Source organism: Hordeum vulgare, chromosome 5H (assembly GCF_904849725.1).
Source record: "Hordeum vulgare subsp. vulgare chromosome 5H, MorexV3_pseudomolecules_assembly, whole genome shotgun sequence".
Taxonomy (NCBI): domain Eukaryota; kingdom Viridiplantae; phylum Streptophyta; class Magnoliopsida; order Poales; family Poaceae; genus Hordeum; species Hordeum vulgare.
The window spans coordinates 262,690,848-262,698,523 of NC_058522.1; positions in this window are offsets into that span (position 1 = coordinate 262,690,848).

The following is a 7,676-nucleotide window of genomic DNA, read 5'->3' on the forward strand; positions in this document are numbered from 1 at the left end:
CACTTGATATATGTTATGACATCAACTTGCGGATTCATGTGACCTTGGGGATCTATGCATAGGGGTTGATTGCACATTTTCATACTATGTTCTCCGATAGAAATCTTGGGGTGATCCTTGAAGTTCTTTGTGTTGGATTGAATATGATGGATCTAAAATTGTTTGATGCATGTCACATAATTTACCCATGGATACATGAGGTGACATTTGAGTATCTAGGTGACATCATGGTTGATTGATGTGTATCATGGGTGTTATTCTTGTACGAACTCTAGGGTTGTTTGTGACAATTATAGGAATAGCTCAAAATATTGATTAGAAAGAATAACTTTGAGGTGGTTCTACTACCTACACCAATTTCATCTTAGTGTTTTCCTCTAGATAGGAACTTTGGAGTGATCCTTTGTTGCACGTTGAGTGATGATCATATGATTCTATTATGTTAGCATTGTTGAGAGATTGCACTAGTGAAAGTATGAACCCTAGGCCTTATTACCAAGAATTTGTACAATGTTTTGCTCGCTGTTTTACACTTGCTACCTTGCTTTTTTATATTTTCATATTACAAAAACCTATATATAGTAACCATACTATACTTGTGTCATCATCTCTTCGTCGAACTAGTGCACCTATACAATTTGCCATTGTATTGGGTATGTTGGGCACACAAGGGATTTTTTGTATTTGACTGTAGGGTTGTTTGAGAGATACCATCTTCATCTTATACCTCCCACGGATTGATAAACCTTAGGTCATCCACTTGAGAAAAAAATTGCTACTGCCCTACAAAACTTTGTGCTTGGAGGCCCAACATAGTCTACAAGAATAAAGTTTTGTAGTAAACATCAAGCTCTTTTCTAGCACCGTTGCCAGGAAGGTGAGTGCTTGAAGGTATATATTTAGATCTTGCAATTAAATCTTTTAGTTTCTTTTTTTTCACTAGTTTGGTTTTATAAAAGAAAACTATAAAAAATGGAATTTAGGTTGCCTCATTTCCTTCGTCTCTATAATGGCTTTGGTGAAAATGATGATTCGGAAAATTGTGCTCAATTGCTAGAGGAAGAATTTATGAAAATGCTTAATGTGAATTCATTGAATGATGAGCATGATAGTAATATTGTTAGTATGAATTCTCTGAATATCCATGATGCTAATGATATGCAAAGCCACAAGCTTGGGGATGCTATGTTTGATGAAGACGTTATCTTTAGTCCCCCAAGTTTTGATGAGCAAATTTATTTCGATGACATCATGCCTCCTATCTATGATGATTATTGTGATGACATTTATGCTATAAAGAATAAGGATAACCATGAAATTTTTCATCATGATTTTTATTTTCACATGGATTATATCAATAAAGTATCTCATGATAGTTATTTTGTTTAGTTTGCTCCCACTACTATAAATAATAAGAATTTTGCTTGTGTGGGTAGTAGTAAAAATTCTATGCTTGTGCATCATGAAAAGAATGCTTTATGTGATAGTTATATTGTTGAATTCCTTCATGATGCTACTGAAAATTATTATGAGGGAGGAACATATTATTGTAGGAATTACAATAATATCAAGTTTCCTCTGTGTGTGTTCAAAGTTTTGAAGTCATGGTTGTTTTGCCTTCCTATCCAAGTTAATTTTTGCTACAATAAATTATTTGCTTGAAAAATCCCTATGCATAGGAAGTGGGTTAGACTTAAATTTTCGTGTCATGTGATTCATGATGCTCTCTTGCATGCCCCATTTACTACTTTTTATACGAGCATCATTGAAATCATCATGCCTAGCTAAAAGGCATTAAAGAAAGGCGCTTGTTGGGAGACAACCCAACACTTTTAATTTATGTTTTTGTGTGTTAACATGATTAATCTACTCTGGAAATCATGTTCTATAGCTTTTATTTCAATAAAATGCCAAGTAAAGCCTTTGGGATAGTGTGGATACTTGTTTGTTTGATTTTGTGCGAAAACAACAACTTTCGCGTCCAGTATATGAATTATGTGATTTTAGTCGAGAGTAAAAAAATATGAAATTTTTACACACAATTGAAATGCAAATTATCTATGTTTTCCTAATGTTTCAGAATTTTTAGAGTCAGTGAAGTACATTGTTCATTCAGATCTTCACACACTGTTCTATTTTTGACAGATTCTGTTTTGCAAGCATAGTTTGCTCATTTTAGTGTATCCATAGCTTATATTAAGTGATATAAATTATGGTAATGATAGAATACAGTAGGTATTATGTGATAAAATTATGAATATTGTCTTGATAGTACCTAAGCGAATGATCTATCTTTATTACACTAACCCACCTCATGAAATTCCGTTAAGTTTTGTGTGATTGAAGTTTTCAAGTTTTGGGTGAGATACTGATATGAGGTGAATAAGGAGAAGCAAGAACCTAATATTGGGTATTCCCAAGTCCCCCAAGGTAATATCCAAGGAATACTCAAGCGTCCAAGCTTTGGGGACTCCCGGAAGGCATCCCCTCTTACGTCTCCAACATTATCGGTATATTTTACTTGGAGCTATATTTTTATTCGTCACATGATATGTGTTTTGCCTGGAGCATCATTTTATTTTCTTGTTCTCTGTTATATGTTATTTACAATCTTAGTTTTGAATAAAAATATCCAATAATTGCCTTTATAATGCTTGAACTGCATGTGTGATGTGTGATGTACAAAAACAGAAACTTGTGCTGCAGTATTTGAATAATGATATTTTACTGGAACGTGTATAGTTTTTGAAATTTTTACACAGTATTTTCATACAAATTATTTATCATTTTATAAATTTACATAATTTTTTTAGTTACATAAGTACACTTTCTAATAGATTGCTACATACTATTCTGTTTGGATAGAATGGTGTCATAGTTTTGTTATCTACTTATCCTAGACTTTTCATGGATTATATTGGTAGATATAAATTGTGGAAATGATAGTATAAATTACCTAATGTTTGAAAAATACTATGCAACTTGTCTTGGCAGTACATGAAGCATTGATTTACTTTTATGTGTACCAACCTATCTCAGGAGTTCTTTTCAAGTTTTGTGTGGATGAAGTTTTTGAGACTTAGGTGAAACCGGGATATGAGAGGATTGAATGAGATATAAAATCTCAAGCTAGGGTATGCCCAAGGCACCTCATGTAAATGTTATAAGAATTCTCAAGCATCGAAGCTTGGGGGATGCTACGCATCCCACCTCTCTTCGTCAACAAATATCGATTAGCCCATGTTGATCCTAAGTTTTTATTTGTCCACATGATACGTGCTATTCTTGGAATGCATTATTATTTAAGATTTCTATTTGAAATAAAATAACATATCTAAAAACCTTTATTGATACATACTCCTCACATAGCTATTAATTGTTCGACTACTCATTGAACTTCACTTATATCTTTTGAGAGTAGTTTGATGTTTACTCTTGTGCTTCATTTATATCCTAAGAGTAAATTGTGAATGAATGAAATATCATAAATATGAAATTATGAATGTGCTTTGTCTTTTAGTCGTTTCACATTTGGTTTATAAAGTAAAATCTATTGAAGTTTGACAATCACTGTATTGGCCATATGAGCAATTCATGAATGATTAGTATAAGAAAGAGAAATTTCACATATAAATATACTATCTTGGACATCATTTATGATTGCGAATATCCATTAATTATTTTCAAACTTGATCAAGTTGCTAAAGTTGGACAAGGAAGACAACTTAATGGTTACGTTTGGGTATATTTTCATAGAAGTTATATTGTTATGGATCCTCCAACATGTGGTGCTTGTTTTGAACTTTTTGCTAGACAAAACTTTGTACTAAGTAGAGATACTACTCATGCATCTAAATCCTTGAGCCAAGTTTCTTCCATGAGAGTCCACAATACCTACATATATATGGTATTTCACTGTCATTCCAAATAAATTTGCATGTGCCACCTTTAAACATTCAAATAAACATTCGTTTTGTGTGCTCGTATCGCTCATGGAGTGACGGGGCGGTCATTTTCTTTCATGCTAAGCGAGTTATTCTAAAGATGATTTTTTTTCACTTGTCATTGCATGAGAGAGGTTGATATAAAAAGGATGCCCAACCCTGCATAATACAAAAATAAATAAACAAGAAATCCCCCTAGAAAGTTGATTGTTTGCACGACACCCGTGGATACGGCTAGCCATGGAATGTGATTGAATAGTTGAGGGGGAGTAAAATTTCAATTCTGTTTGGGAAACACCAATGGTTTGATTAGCATGGAAGATATTGAAAACTCTGTTTTGACGTTGACAGGAAAGGCACACCACCCAAAATTACATATTCATCTCTGTTCTAAAACAACGAGCTCTCGAACCTGTGCAAATCCCCGCTCCCCTCTACAAAGGGACAATCTATTTACTTTTCATGTTGAGTCAACTTCTTATTCCAACCTCAATCTATTAGTTGGCAAGCATCATGTGGTGGTGAAAGATCCAAACATATATACCCAGTCAAATATATTTGATCGTGATTCATTATAGTTGTCAATTATCTTTATGATAAGTATGTTGGGAGGCGAAACTTTAAGCCCCTATCTTTCTGTGTGTTCGATGAATGTTGTTTGTTCTAAAAGAATGCCTTGAGTATTAGAAATCATAGAACAATATATGATAATTGAGTATGTGGAGCTCCTACTTAGACTTGATGATGCATTTGAAGTTGTTTGGTGACTAAGAACATGGGTTGTTAAGTTTCAAGAGAATGCATTGTTTGAACCATGACATGTGAATTGATTTCTACTCAGCCATGATGATTTTAATAAAAAAGTTGTTGGTTATGATGCTAGAAAAAGTGATTGGAATTATCATTGAGCAAACTTATATACTATGCTAGCATTTTCACTTCATAAATTATTTCTTTTATCATTTACCTACTCGAGGACGAGCAGGAATTAAACCTGGGATGTTGATATGTCTCCAACGTATCAATAATTTATGAAGTATTCATGTCATGTTTGCCTATGTTTACGATACTTTTACATGGGTTTGGTGCACAATATATGATTTCTGTAGCACTAACCCGGACTGATGTTTTTTCATTAGAATTACCATGGTGTTGTTGTACAGAAAATGGAAGTTCTCGGAATCGCCCAAAACTTTTTTATAATTTTATGGAGAAAATAAGAAATTTTCGAGCGAAGAACCACCGAAAGGGAGCCACCTGTGGGCCACAAGCCAACAGGGCGCGCCCCCTAGGTCGTGCCCTGATAGCTTGTGGGGCCCACGTGGCTCTGTTTGGCGTGATTCGGACACTGCAAATCCTATATATTCCAGAAACCACAAAAATAAAGAAAGAACTTCCGTATTGCCGCCGCAACTCTGTGTTTTGACGAAAACACCATCTGGAACCTTTTGAGTACCCTATCGGTGAGGGGAAATCATCTCCGGTGGCCATCTTCATCATCTCGGTGGAGGCCATGACGAGGAGGGAGTAGTTCACCCTCGGGGATGAGGGTATGTACAAGTATCTATGTGTTAAATCTCTCCCTCTCTCTCTCTTGTGTTCTTGAGATGGCACGATCTTGATGTATCACGGGCCTTGTCAATCTAGTTGGATCATATGATGTTATTCTCTTGCTACCTTGTTGTGATGAATTGAATCTTTCCCTTTAAGATATCGTTGTGTTGGATTGAATATTTTGGTTTGAGAACACTTGATGTATGTCTTGCATGGGGATACCCGTAGTGACAATGGGGTATTCAAGTGATTCACTTGATATATGTTATGGCATCAACTTGCGGAATCCAGTGACCTTGGGGATCTATGCATAGTGGTTGATTGCAAGTTTTCGTACTATGTTCTGCGATAAAAATCTTGGGGTGCTCCTTAAAGTTCTTTGTGTTGGATGAGTATGAAGAATCTGAAATTGTTTGATGCATGTCGTATAATTAGACCACGAATACTTGAGGTGATATTGGAGTACCTGGGTGACATTAGGGTTAATTGATATGTGTCATGGGTGTTATTCTAGTACGAACTCTAGGGTTGTTTGTGACACTTATAGGAATAGATCAAAAGATTGACCAGAATGAATAATTTTGAGGTGGTTCTACTACCTACACCAACTTCATCTTATTGTTCTCCTCTAGATAGGAACTTTGGAGTGATTCTTTGTTGCACGTTGAGGGATGATCATATGATTCTGTTATGTTAGCATTGTTGAGAGATTGCACTAGTGAAATTATGAACCCTAGGCCTTGTTACCAAGCATTTATACAATGTTTTGCTCGTTGTTTTAGACTTGCTACATTGCTGTTTTTATATTTTCAGATTACAAAAACCTATATCTACTATCCATACTACCCTTGTGTCACCATCTCTTCACCGAATTAGTGCACCTATACAATTTGCCATTGTATTGGGTGTATTGGGGACACGAGAATTTTTTTGTATTTGATTGGAGGGTTGTTTGAGAGAGACCATATACATCCTAGACCCCCCACGAATTGATAAACCTTAGGCCATCTACTCAAGGGAAAGTTGCTACTGTCCTACAAAACTTTGTTTTTGGAGGCCCAACATGGTCTACAAGAATAAAGTTGTGTAGTAGACATCAGAGGGCAAACAAGAACTCGACAGAGAGATCACTCAAACGAATCCAAATCCCACATCCACTAGAATAGCATACATGATATACACAAGTATAACATGAACAAACAAGGGGAATAGCACAAAGGTAAGCATTCTTTTCAAATCCAAAGGAGATGAGATCTTGATGATCTAGCTAGAGATCCTTCTCCCTTAGGAGGTCTTGATGATCCTATGATGGGGACCCCTCTCCCTTAGGAGGTGTTGATCATCAATATGGAGGTACAAGGAGCAAAGCTCTCTCAAATGATATCATATACGTTGCTGACCCTAATTTCGAGCTAGGAGACAACTAATTATAGCCTCGGGAAGATTTTGGGGAAAATGAGGGTACAAGGGTCATTTTACCAAATGCATGCAGACATGGTCACAGGGGTCTGGACACCCAGGGTAAATGTGTTCGGGTACCTAGGGGCGGCTGGGTGTCGGGCTCGAGAACCTGGGGTGGAGGGGTCGATCACCAGGGATGGCACTTGGGAGCAGGGGCTAGACACATGGGTGTGCGCCTAGGTGGAGGGTCGGGCACCCCGGGGCTGGAGGGGTCCTGGCACCCAGGGTGACGAGGGGCTCTACCCGCTGATGGCCACACGTCCGGGCACCCTGGGGTCCTTTTATCCGGGCGCCTGGGGTGTCCAAAGATCTAACACCCAAGATGCGGTAGTATCCTTATTCGTGCTGAAGCCTTGATAGGGATAGAAGCGCATATCGTTGTTTCACAAATGTAGACTGTTGGAGATATGCACTAGAGGCAAACATGTATGATGATATTTCCTATGTGTTTACGAATAAATATAGTCCTTGGACATTATCAATGATGTGTATTACCAAGTACTTGACTTTTTTGTGAGACTATACACTGTATGATGACTGTCCTAAATGGTCCCTAGTCGAAAAAGTTGTGTGGACGCGCAACCAACTAGACTACCATATGATATGGTGGATGGTCCGGTCTCACTAACCATGTAGCATTGGATGCTAGCGAATAATATGGACTCAGAAAGATCTGGTCGGATTCGACGTAGTCAGATCCAAGCCGAGATAAGGTCT